The sequence below is a fragment of the Natator depressus genome, chromosome 3 (assembly GCF_965152275.1).
Source record: "Natator depressus isolate rNatDep1 chromosome 3, rNatDep2.hap1, whole genome shotgun sequence".
Lineage (NCBI taxonomy): Eukaryota > Metazoa > Chordata > Testudines > Cheloniidae > Natator > Natator depressus.
This window is the reverse complement of record NC_134236.1, coordinates 154,415,088-154,428,202: the sequence shown is the minus strand read 5'-3', so window position 1 is coordinate 154,428,202 and position 13,115 is coordinate 154,415,088.

Below are 13,115 nucleotides of genomic sequence, written 5' to 3'. Positions count from 1 at the left end.
CGGAAAAGGGTAATTCAATTTCAAACTCAGCAGTTGCAGGATGATGGTCAAATGCGTGTTTGGTAGGCTAAAGTCTTGTTGGCATTGTTTACAAACCCATCAGGTTGCCAGTGTTGCAAATGCTGTTTGTATGATCATGTCCTACTGCATAACACTTGTGAAGGTGAGTATTTCCATCCCAAGTGGGTGCTGGGCAATTCAAATTTGCAAGCTCTGTAGAGGTAGCTGGATCCTACACACATGCATACTGGTCCTGGGTCCAGGCAGGCTAGAGAAATTAGGGATGCAATTGTCATAAATATAAAGGGAAGGGTAACCACCTTTCTGTATACAGAACTATAAAATCCCTCCTGGCCAGAGGCAAAATCCTATCACCTGTAAAGGGTTAAGAAGCTAAGATAACCTCGCTGGCACCTGACCAAAATGACCAATGAGGAGACAAGTTACTTTCAAAGCTGGAGAGGAGGGGAACAAAGGGTCTGTCTGTCTGTGTGATGCTTTTGTGGGGAACAGATCAGGAATGCTCTTCAGAACTCCTGTAAAAAGTTAGTAAGCAATCTAGCTAGAAATGCGTTAGATTTTCTTTTGTTTAATGGCTGGTAAAATAGCTGTGCTGAATGGAATGTATATTCCTGTTTTTGTGTCTTTTTGTAACTTAAGGTTTTGCCTAGAGGGATTCTCTATGTTTTGAATCTGATTACCCTGTAAGGTATTTACCATCCTGATTTTACAGAGGTGATTCTTTTACTTTTTCTTTAATTAAAATTCTTCTTTTAAGAACCTGATTGCTTTTTCATTGTTCTTAAGATCCAAGGGTTTGGGTCTGTGTTCACCTGTGCAAATTGGTGAGGATTTTTATCAAGCCTTTCCCAGGAAAGGGGGTGTAGGGCTTGGGGGGATATTTTGGGAGGAAGACGTCTCCAAGTGGGCTCTTTCCCTGTTCTTTCTTTAACATGCTTGGTGGTGGCAGCATAGGGTTCAAGGACAAGGCAAAGTTTGTACCTTGAGGAAGTTTTTAACCTAAGCTGGTAAGAATAAGTTTAGGGGGTCTTTCATGCAGGTCCCCACATTTGTACCCTAGAGTTCAGAGTGGGGAAGGAACCTTGACAGCAATATATTCACATCTCCTGGAAGGAGGCAGAGGATGACATCTGCCAAGTGCTTCTCATAAGGGTCACCTTTAAACCCTTTGTGTGAAGCTGCTTTAACTGTACATGACAGAAAATACAGACATACAAATGGGGCAAAATTGCCTTAAAAGTGTTTTGTTCTCTGATTTGCATTTGCTGAAGTTCTGTGTCCATTTATGCATGTCACACTGCGCATCTATTTTAAAGGCAGTCATTACAGGGTACCAAGATTATGGTTTACACCTTGGGGTGGGGTTTCACTGTTGACAGTTGTGACTCTGGTATGATGCGTGCATTCATTGTTCAATGTGCTTATACTTGTCACTATTGATACCTGTATGTAACCCATCCCATCTGCTGTGATTAACTGTCCATAAGGGCTAGTTTGCACTTAAAAAATTAGATCAACTGAGCTACATTGCTCAGGCTGTGGAAAATTTTTGTGTCCTGAGTACTGTAGTTAGGTTGACCTGGTGTAGAAACAGCTATGGTCGATGGAAGGATTCTTCCATTAACCTAGCTACCACCTCTGGGAGAGATGGATTAACTACATTGACAGATGCCTCCTATGTCAAAGAAAGGAGTTATCTACACTACAGTGTTATAGCAGCATAGCTGTGCTGCTGAAGCAGCTTGCAGTGCAGAGCTGCCCTAAGTCTTGAGGTGGGTCTGCTGATAGTGACAACTGAAGATGCTGCAATATTGAATAGCTTGTCACTTTATATTTTCGTCCCAGTTTACAACTGTATGGGGAGTGCCACTTAGCACTATTTTATACAACACTTTTATGTGTCGCTTACTGGCTGCTAGGGGTGGTTGGAATTTTATCTGCTACCTAGTGGGATTTGAAGTACTTCACTGAATAATGCAATTAATGGCAGACTCGATCCCTTCCTCTCAGCTTCTCTGGAACCTATTTACTGGGTTGGATTTTTCTAGTGATGGCATCAAGTGCAGCCCTTGTCTGCCTGGATTTGTCTTAAGTGCCTGCCACAACTCACACCTGTTCAGAGATCCCTGTTGTCAGATCTACCTGCACACTTTCAAGACATGGGGAGGGATTGCTGGGTGGGAAGAATACATCTGTACTGAGCCAGTCGACCAATCATTCTCCCGAGTTCCAATTGCAATTAAAGACTCTTTTGAGACCCCTCTTTGCAGGGCAGTTGCACAATGGCAGATAAGGTGGTGGGGTTGTAACTTACCAGACTGGGGGGTCAGACTTGCTGAGGCACCCAGTCTCTCTTCAGGCTCATCATTGCGGGGCTTCTATGACCTTGGGGGGCCTCTGGGTACAGGTGCAGAATTGCCTCTTCCTCACTTTCCTGGTATTCTGACAGTCCCTGCAACCTCCTCCTCCTAACAGTCCTGTTGGACAATTAGACCATGTGGGTTCAGCAGGACATAGTGAGCAGGCTCAGTAGACAGCACCTGGTCAAGCCCCCGCAACTGACTATTAGAGTCTCTATCTCTCCTGTACAGCCATTTCAAGTGTTTCATCCATTCCCTGCACTGAAATGGGGTCCGGTGAATGCCCAACTCTGACAGCTTCTGTGCAATTTCGCAATACAGGTTTATGTTCCTGCTGCTTTGGCCCAAATTGTGAAGGATGGTGTGGTCCACCCAGAGGTTTATCAGACTCTGGTATGATTGGTGGGCCATGCTGCTGCTCTTGGTTTTACAGAGTGCAGCAGAAGGGTGATCGGATGTGGTCAGTGCACCATGCTATTCCTGGAACATGCAAGGGGAAAGGGACCTTTTGTAGATTGTGTAAGGGTAGAAAAGGGTCCATTGCATTGTGGGAATGTGGATGGAATACTATGAAAACTCAAGACCTGGTGCCTGCTCCTTACCTATCTCTGCACTGCAGAGTGGGCTGTGTAGGGGGCCATTCTACAACTAATTTGTACTTACCCACACCCCTCAGGCATGCTAGCTAGCTCAGCATCTGCTTGTTCTGAGACACACCCTTCAGGGGTTTCTGGGTGGATGATAGGGTGGTTATGGCACAATGGTGCACCTGGATATGTGTAGAGTCCACAGATTAGGTATGGCCTTAATCTCGCTGAGCCTTAGTTTCCCATCTGTGAAATGGGAATAATACTTCTCTGTTTTACGGGTGGTGTGAGGATGAGTGTATTAATGTTAGTGAGGTATACTGATACTGTGGTGAAGGGGGACCATGTGAGTATCTCCATAGCTAAGCCAGCACCTCCTTTCCTTCTGACTATTGCCATGGAGTTCTGATTTTCCGCACCAAAGAGGGCAAGGATAATGATTAGAGGTGGCTGAATACAGCGAGCAACCAGCTGCAAATATTCTTGACTTTCTAAATGGATTCACTTAGGCCACATTCATGCCACTTTCAAACATCCATCAGCTTGTTTAAGCAGGTTAGATTTAATTGTTGAAATGCTCATGATGGAAAGTTAATTTGAAGCTTGCTCAAGGTGCTCAAGAACTTGTGGAAAGAGAATGTTAGATTTGCTTTCCACAAACAGTGGCCCTGGAATCCTGATGCTAAGGGTTACTATATTCCTGCAGTCAGGGAGCAGAAATGGTGCCACTTAGCATAATGAAACCACACTGCTTTCATCTCAGACTGTAGGTAGCAAGTTGCAGATTTAATGGACCCTAATGAAAATGCCATCAAATAAAGAAATTTGAGACAATCAGTCTGTTAGTGGGTTTTTCTATAAAACAGAGGCGAAATCCATCAGACAAATGATTGATTACCAGTTATGCAATCAGCTTTACCAAGAGATAATCTCAGTTACTGAAGTTCAGCATGGCATTGCTCCATTTTCCACCCCTTGGTACTACAGCTACTCAATCCTTTTGTCCCCCTCAAATCCTTAAAACAGTTTCTCCTCAATCACAGCTATGCTTTTATTTTAAAGCTGCTATTATTATTTACTTCTTTATATTACAGGGATGCCTAGAAGTCCCAGCCACGATCGGGGCCCCATTGTGCAAAGTGCTGTACGTGCACATAATAAGAGACAAACCCTGCCCTGAAGCGCTTTAGTCATAATAGACAAAACAGACCCAGGGTTTACTCCCCTCCTCCCCCCATTTTGCAGATCTCCACCCAAAGAGTAAATGACTTGCCCCAGGTCACACGATAAATCTGAGGGAACTGGGAAAAGAACCCACATCTGCTGAAGTCCAGTCCCTATGCAACAAGACCACACTTCTTTTTAAAAGGCCTGTCATAAATATATAGGGAAGGGTAAACACCTTTAAAATCCGTCCTGGCCAGAGGAAAAAACCTTTCACCTGTAAAGGGTTAAGAAGCTAGGATAACCTCGCTGGCACCAGACCAAAATGACCAATGAGGAGACAAGTTACTTTCAAAGCTGGAGGGGGAGAAACAAAGGTTCTCTCTGTCTGTGTGAGGCTTTTACCGGGAACAGAAAAGGAATGCAGGTTAGAACTCCTGTAAAGGGCAAATAAGCAATCTAGTTAGATATGCGTTAGATTCTGTTTTGTTTAAATGGCTGATAAGTTGTGCTGAATGGAATGTATATTCCTGTTTTTGTGTCTTTTTGTAACTTAAGGTTTTGCCTAGAGGGATTCTCTATGTTTTGAATCTGATTCCCTGTAAGGTATTTACCATCCTGATTTTACAGAGGTGATTCTTTTACTTTTTCTTCAATTAAAATTCTTCTTTTAAGAATCTGATTGCTTTTTCATTGTTCTTAAGATCCAAAGGTTTGGGTCTGTGTTCACCGATACAAATTGGTGAGGATTTTTATCAACCCTTCCCCAGGAAAGGGGGTGTAGGGTTTGGGAGGATTTTGGGGGGAAAGACGTTTCCAAGCGGACTCTTTCCCTGTTATATATTTGTTAGACACTTGGTGGTGGCAGAAATAAAGTCCAAGGGCAAAAGGTAAAATAGTTTGTACCTTGGGGAAGTTTTAACCTAAGCTGGTAAAAATAAGCTTAGGGGGTTTTTCATGCAGGTCCCCACATCTGTACCCTAGAGTTCAGAGTGGGCAAGGAACCTTGACATGGTCTTATTCCTCACCCCCTGCCAAACAAAAAATCTAATGCCTTGATCACCACTTCCTCCTCACAGAGAACTGTTATATTATTACACGAATATAGGACAATGCAACTTTCTTTTGTATAACATCTTCCCAGAAAACCTCTGTCCATCCCAAGGCATACTGTGCAGAGTTAAGGAACGAATAACAGCTCAGGAAAGAAATGGTGGGGCTGAGGCAAAAGAGAAAAGAGTGGTTTTCAGCTGAGATTTGAAAAGAAACAGAGACTGAATGAGGTGAAGAGATACAGGGAGGCTGTTTCATAACCCTTTCAGACAGGCACAAGTACACAACTCTGGGTCACAGGAAGCCAAGACCAAAGGGCAACAGGCGCTGAAAACAAGACCCCAGGTGCTGGGAATGAGCATGAGTTCTGTTATCTGCACCTTGTTCCGTCTTCCATCAAACAGGAGCAAATTTTTTAAATGAGAGGAGCGACGCGTTCTCAGCAAACACCAGCCGCCTTTCAGACGCTTTTCAATATGCCATTCTGCTCTCTTTGTAGAGCTGGATGTCTACGCAGGCCTGAGAGAAATGAGTGTGCCAGATAGAGGATGACTGGAGGAAAGCAAAGGTCAGCACAAGTGCACCCCACTGCTAATTTGAACCAGCCTCACGCCCTCTAGCAAATGCCAGCTCCTTGCCTGTACATCATTTGTGTGCTTGTTAGCATCTCATTTTGGAATCTTAGTGGTACTTCAGAGGCTCCTTGCCTGAGCAGCGAGGGCTGTGAACAGAGCAACACAGGAGAGAGACAGTGTCAGTCACTGGTCTCAGGTGACCAGCCATTTTAGTTATCCGACCAAGTTTTTGCTACTTTTTAGTCCCTGTGATTGAGCTCATAATGCCCTAATTAATTATGATTAGGAATGCACTGCAAACTAATTGAATATTCTGCTGCAGGTACTTACGAGCCACAGCTGATTTATTACTGATTGGTGTTTCTGAGGGAAAACAAATCCGTTTATCTACCAGATCTCAACATACGGTTACAGGAGACTGTAAGTGATGGAGCAGTGTGGACCAGCCAAGCCGACAGTTTATAGCGACTCGTGGGTTACCTGCCAAGCTGAAGATGCTGATGTGAGGATGATTGTGCTGGCTCTTGAATAATGCCAAGTCCCACCGGCTGACCGTACCATCGGAACCAAGTCATTGCATCTGTTAGCTCTAAATGTCCAACACAACCGTAGGCGAGTGAGTTGGATTCCATTGTGCTCACTGAATCCTCACCTGAATTGTGAATTCTGTACTGCCTACAGCAGTGGTTCCCAACCTTTTCGGCATCACGCCCCCTTTTTAATTTTCAAGAAACCCTCACACCCCCACCTCTCCTTTACCATCATCCAACCCCCCCTGATCCTTGTCCCCTGACCGCCCACTCCCAGGACCCCACCCCCTATCCAACCCCCCCTTCTCCCTGTCTCCTGACTGCCCCGATGCCTATCCACGCCCCCACCCCCTGACAGGTCCCCCAGGACTCCCACACCTATCCAACCTGCCCTGCTCCCTGTCTCCTGACCGCACCCCCCCCGAACCTTCGCCCCATCCAACTGCTCCCTGTCCCCTGACTGCCCCCCCCAGGACCTCCTGCTCCTTATCCAACCCCCACTCCCTGCCCCCTTACCAGGATGTTCAGAGAGGCAGGACTGGCTTATTGGAAAGCCTGGGAGGTGGGCTGGTGCAAGCCATGCTGCCCGCGGGGGAGGGTGGACAGGAGGGAAGGGGCCGGCTGGGAGCTCAAGGGCTGGGCAGTCTCGCTCCCCCCTTGGAATTTCTTCATGCCCCTTTCCCCCCCCTCCCCACAGTTTGGAAACCAATGGCCTACAGAATCCTTTACTGCTGGTGATGCTGTTAGAGATTTGGCAATCAGATCCCAGGTGGAGTCTGCGGGGCCATTAGTTAAGGTTAAAAAAAGTAATCTTTTTCTTGTAAAAATTGAGCAAGTTGCACCTGAAAGCCGTGGGGGGTGGGATTTAAACAAAGAATCCCATGTTGTTTTAACAATAATTTTCAGGGTGTAGCTGTGAGTGAACCATGCCTGTGTACATACAGATGGTATGGGTTGCCCGTGAAGATCAAACTCTGGTCCTTTTAGTACTGAAAGCGCAAGCCCTCCCTCAGAGAGCTCCTTTAGCTGTGAGTCACCAGAAGGTTGTAACACTTGCTGTTGCCAGCCATTAGAGGGCAACATAGTCACATTTCACAGTGACTTATTTCTGATGGTCTCCATGAGGTCCTGGGATTGTCACAATTGTGATAAACATTTTCTCTGCACTGTGTACCACCTTTCATCTGAGGATCTCAAAGTGATCTACAAACAACAATAAGTTAAACCTCACACAGCTCTTCTGAGTCTGTCTAGCTTTCCTTTACTTAGCTAAACCACTCTGCTGGAATGAGTGGAGTTACTCCAAGTTTACACTGATGTGACTGCAACCTGAATTTGTCCTGGTGCCTTTTCTATTGTTTGCAAATACATGTCTTCTCTGTGGCCATACAGCTGTTGGAATGCCTGTCATAAACTCTGTGTGGATATTAATGTAACTCTCTCATTCTGCAGACAGAATGTAAATCTGTCCTTGACTGTACTGAGAGTAATGGTGAGCCATGGTCTGTAACTGAAAATCCCGGTGGGAATGGCATTAATTTCATTTGAGGTGGCTAGATAATAGCAGTGGCTCAGAACAGGTAGAGCAGCTCGGTAGAATGTTTCTCGTTCAGGAAACCTGTGGCATCGTTGTTTATTTCTGGCATTTCCAGATTGTGCCCGGCAGATGTGCAAAGTGGGAGGAGGGGCAAGTGCAAGGAACTTTCCCGTTTGCACGCTCTGTGGAAGAGACAGCCACAGCTGCAGTCCTCATGATCACCTGAGTGCAAGAACTGCCCCCAGTTAACATTACTGGCCTCCCCAAAAGGGGCAGAAGGGCAGGGAAAGACAAGCATGGCCCTGCCTCTCCCACCATATTACAGCTGGCTAGTTGCAGATTGGAGTGTCGCAGGAGGTGTTCTCTCCCCCCGCTACTCTCTCATAAGGTCTCCTGGAGCTCCCACGGGGGCATTGTGGCATTACAATGCCCCCAACACGGGGCCGTGTGTCTGTAAAGCACACTGGAGCCTTCACTCAAAAGAATCTTTGGCAAACAGTTGTTACCATGCTCTTGTTTTTCCATCACTTTTGTTGCCTCCTGAGCCTCTGAGCTTCCCCAGGAGAGGCTGCTGCTAGAAGTGGGTGTGAACTGTATCCACACACGCGAGTGAGGGTGAAGGGAAGTAGCGAGGGCATCCATGGGCCAGCTGGAATAAATATGTTCAGAAGAGGGGTGAGTCTGGCAGAGATGGGTGTGCCATGGCATGGAGGAGGGATATGTGCAGGAGAGGGGTGGGTGTGAGACAGAAACATGTATTTAGGAGAGAGAAGGGGGATGAGTGTGGGGGGTTGGGGAGATGTGATAAGGGGTGTGTGGGGGTAACAAGGGGGTGTGAAGGATGGGTGATTGTGAATAAGACAAACATTTGTAGGGGCTAGAAGAGTGTAAGAGGGTGTGTGTGTGTGTGTGTGTGTGTAGTGGCTGGTATATGTGACAGTGGGCTGAGAGTGAGGGGCCTGTGCAGGGGAGGGAGGGTATATGTACAAAGGGGTGGGTTTGAGAATGTAGGAGAGAGGGAGTGTGAAAGGTATTGCAAGTTGAGAGGGCCCATATAAGGGTTAGCTGTGTGTGTCTGCCTTACCTGTGATAACAAAATGTGCTTTCAGAGTAGCAGCCGTGTTAGTCTGTATCCGCAAAAAGAAAAGGAGTACTTGTGGCACCTTAGAGACTAACAAATTTATTTGAGCATAAGCTTTCGTGAGCTACAGCTCACTTCATCAGCTGCATGCAGTGGAAAATACAGTGGGGCGATTTTATGTGCTTGGAAGCCCTGTGCAATGATCTCTCCCTTCAATAAGAACTGAAAGGTTTGGGGAAATAAAAGGCAAGAAAAGAATCTGGCAGGGAAAACACATCATGTTCATGGGTTTGACAAAGCTTGAAAGGAAGCGCAGGCTTGACAGTGGTATTAATCAGACAGTGCCGAGCCCTGTTGCAGATGGCGTTCTAAGTGGAGCTGAAATGGTTAGCACTCCGCCATGAGCAGCTGGTCTCTGACAGAGGAGGAGAGGGTAATCTGATTCTGTTAGCCTGGCTCCCAAAGCAGAGAAGTGAATTGGAGACAGGGCTGAAACCAGGCCAGCATTAGCAGACAGCTGAGTTGGATGGTCTAAGAGGTATTTTCTGTCATTCACTCCAATGATCCTATGAATCTGTGATTTCATTCATCCAGCATAAAGTGAAGAGTGTTTATATCTGAGACCCTTAATGTGCCATCCTCTACATGGAATGATGCTGCTTCCTTGAAGCTTTTATAGCCTCTATCTTATTTAAGGAGGGTAAAAAAAACATAGGGAGGGGAGTGGCTGTGTTATAGTCACATAGGAAGCCTGACTTTTTTTCAGATTTAGGTACCTATATTTGGTGCCCACATCCCATGTGAAATTCCCAGCTGGAAAGCTGGTCTGGGATATGAGGACTAAGGGCTGATATTCTGGCTCCGCTCCACTCCAAATTGTCACTGATGTGAGAATAGAAAATGGCTTATTTTTCTCTTCAGTTGGATGGGAGAGGACCACCTCCTAGATTCATCACACTACAGTGATGGGAGCCCTATACTAGGAAGGCAGGTAGAGAGACTTCCCATTCTTTAATGCTCATTCACAAAGGCCTTGCATGACTCTCTTGCCCCTTAGAGGGGTTGCTTGAGTGCCCCTTGCTAGGGACACTGCGGAGTTTGTTGCCTATTCCATGAGGTTCTGGTGAGGCAAAGGATGAGTAGAAGGTTAAACCAACAGAAGGCATTTTATTGGGTCATCATAACCAGCTCTTAATGAGGCTCTAAGGGGCCTCATTAACAGCTGGTTATGATGACCCAGTAAAAGAAACTCTCTCATTCATCCTCTCTTTATTCCCAGGACCATTTACCTTCTCTTCCTCTTACTGCCTTTTCCCTTGCAAGGAGCGCTACCTCACTCTGAACACTGCTTAGTCACACAGGTACTCATTGATTCAGCAGAAGGGGTACAGGAAACGCTCCCTTCCTGGAGTTGTATGTGCTGCCTCTACTGTATTTTCAGCCCCTGTGGACTGACCCCTTCCCCCTTTCTCTTAATTACACTTCTGGTGCCTTATGCGACACCTTTCCTGTGAGAATTGGAAAGCCCTTCACAAACCTTAAACTAACCTCCAAGGTAATTGGGTATCATTTAGAGCTGCGTGGAAATCGTTTCCCCATCCCTTGAATATTAGAGGGTTCAAAAAATTTTACTGGCCCAAATCAGAATGAAAAGTCACAATCTCAGAAATGTTCACGAATTGGAAAACCAAAAATGTTTCATTTGGGTCAACCAGAACGTTTAGTTCTGAGTGTTTCAAAGTGTCTCATTTTTATTTCAACCTTTTTTCTTTTATTTAACCCTTTTTCAGTATAATTAGCTGAAATTTTTAATTGAAAAATTGTTTTGAGTCAAAGCTGGAATTTTTCCTTTTGAAAATGTCAAAGCAAAATGCTGACCATTTAAAAAGTGTTTTTCAACTTTTTTTTTTTAAGTTCAAAACTGCCCTGTTTCGCAGCAGTGTTGGTTTCAGCAAATTGGCAATTTCTGACAGGAAATTTGTCAAAATGTTCCCGGCCAGCTCTAATATCATTATCCCCCAGGCCACAAATGGGTAAACTGAGGCACAGAGGGGTTCAAGTGACACATTTTAGGCAGCAAATCTGTGGCAGAGCTGAGAATATAACCCAAGAGTGTTGATTCCTGGTCCCTGCACAAGGCCATGGTCTCTTACTTCCATACCGTTCTCGGTTCTGCCAAACAGGGGATTAGAGCAAGTGGAAAGAGAAGGAAGGATTTTGGTGAATGAAGCAGTGCTATAACTTAGCTGGGCTGGCACAAATGCGAGACAGAGCTGTCAGAAGACTACATGGTCACTTCCCCTTAGGTCAGGGCTGACTGTGCTGGCAGGACTAACGTGGCCATAATCTCAGTGCAGTCACCCTGCTTTCTTCCATATTTGTGCTTACCAGATAGACAAGCGCAGTTTAAAAGAAAAATTCTGGTTTGCTCCCAAATCTATAATAAATAAGAGCCAGAGTCTGATCTAAATCTTCCCATCCTCCCCTGGTAGAAGAAGGAGGGATAGATTATTAATAATGTCCATGTTTATGTCTGTGGTCTATTATTTAACTCACAAGGGGGTGACAAAGGTAAGCGCTCCCTTGAAAGCAGGGAACTTAAGGTGTATAGCTCCCTCTCTCTCCGCTGTGTATTTGTCATCCAAAGACTTCAAAATCCCAGGGTGCCCTCCTGGATGTCTCTGGGCTAGAGTATATTGCTGCCTGTACGGGAAGGTAAGGGGCAGTGAGAACTCCCACTCCAGCCCCTATGTGGGTGTGCAGAGGTATGGAGTGCTATGTACCTGCGTAACCTCCTGCTGAAGCAGGTGGGTGGAGGATAAGCTGTGCCGTCCCAGTGCATCAACCAGCTGAGCCAACGTAGTGAGGAGGTAATCACGTAAACCACAGCAAATGTTACCCTCTAGAGCAAGGAGTGAACAGGGAGGGAACTGTTGCTGAGGGCCACAGTTCCTTTCCCACAATGCTCCTGGGGTAATGCAGCCACCCATTGCCCCTCACTATGGACTGTGTCCTAGGGACTTCATATGGGTTCACATCTGTGTCTCGTAGATGTCTTTTAAAGACACTCTTGAAAATTTTGGTGCAAATTATTTAGTTACAATAAAGCTTTCAGAAAACCCAGGAGACTGTGGCAAGTGACAGCTGCAGCCACCCAACAGTACTGTGCTGTCCTGCCCGACGCGCCTCTGAGACTTTAAGTGACTTAAATATGCCATAGGACCCTGCCCTTCTTTTCAGAGGCTTGTCACTTCTTTCCTTCCTCACAGCTGCACAGTGAATGAAGTTAAAAGATGCTTAAGAAGGATGATATGCGACAGCCCTCCACTGCCTGTATTTCTAATCTCTTTACCTGTACGCTGCTATATCCGCTTCGCCTCCAAGCTACTCCACAACCCAAAGTTCCTGCTGGGTTTCTAGTCCATGACAGGATCCCAGCTGCTGCTATTACATGAGGGGTGGTTGTTTCCATGTCCTTGATGGCTCAGGCTGCCAGGGCATCTTTGGAACATAAGTGCTCTTTATTGGATAGCACTTGCACTGCTGTGGCTCTTCTTCTGGCAAATACTTGACTCATGATTCCGAGTCCTCCCTGGACACTCCAACCTGAACGTCAAGTGCAGCTCCCCAAACTGCTTCAGGGTTGGGATCCAAATGGTGAATTATTAGTCACATGTTTATCTAGAGCCAAGCATGTGGAAGGCATTTAACAGGCAGGCGCAGCGGCATATGGGCCAGATGCTGATTTCAGTAACATGGGTTTAAAAATGTAGTACTCAATTGACTCCTTGGAGCCATCCCCTCTAGGGGACTCACAATCTTGCCCTTCACCTTGTCTTCTCTGCTTCACTTTTCCCCTGCTGTCTCTGTTCTAGCCTGTATGACTCTACTGTAGAATGTTTCAACTCCGTCTGAAAAGTAATGGATTCTGATTACAATTTTCCTAGAGAGTGAAGATTAAAATATATGGTGTGTCAAATCATATATTTTAGCTGTCATGTAAATGGTACAATTTTGTAATATCCTTTTATATTTTATAATATTATCATTCACTTTATCTGCTGTGCCATAAATTTCAGGCCCCTGCTATCTAGGATGTATTATACTAGAGGGGCTCTTCCTGGGACAACTTCTGGGTTATTTCCACCCTCTCTTCAGAAATCTGCGATGGAAGACTTTGTCTGCTGCTTGAATTAACTAGGATGAT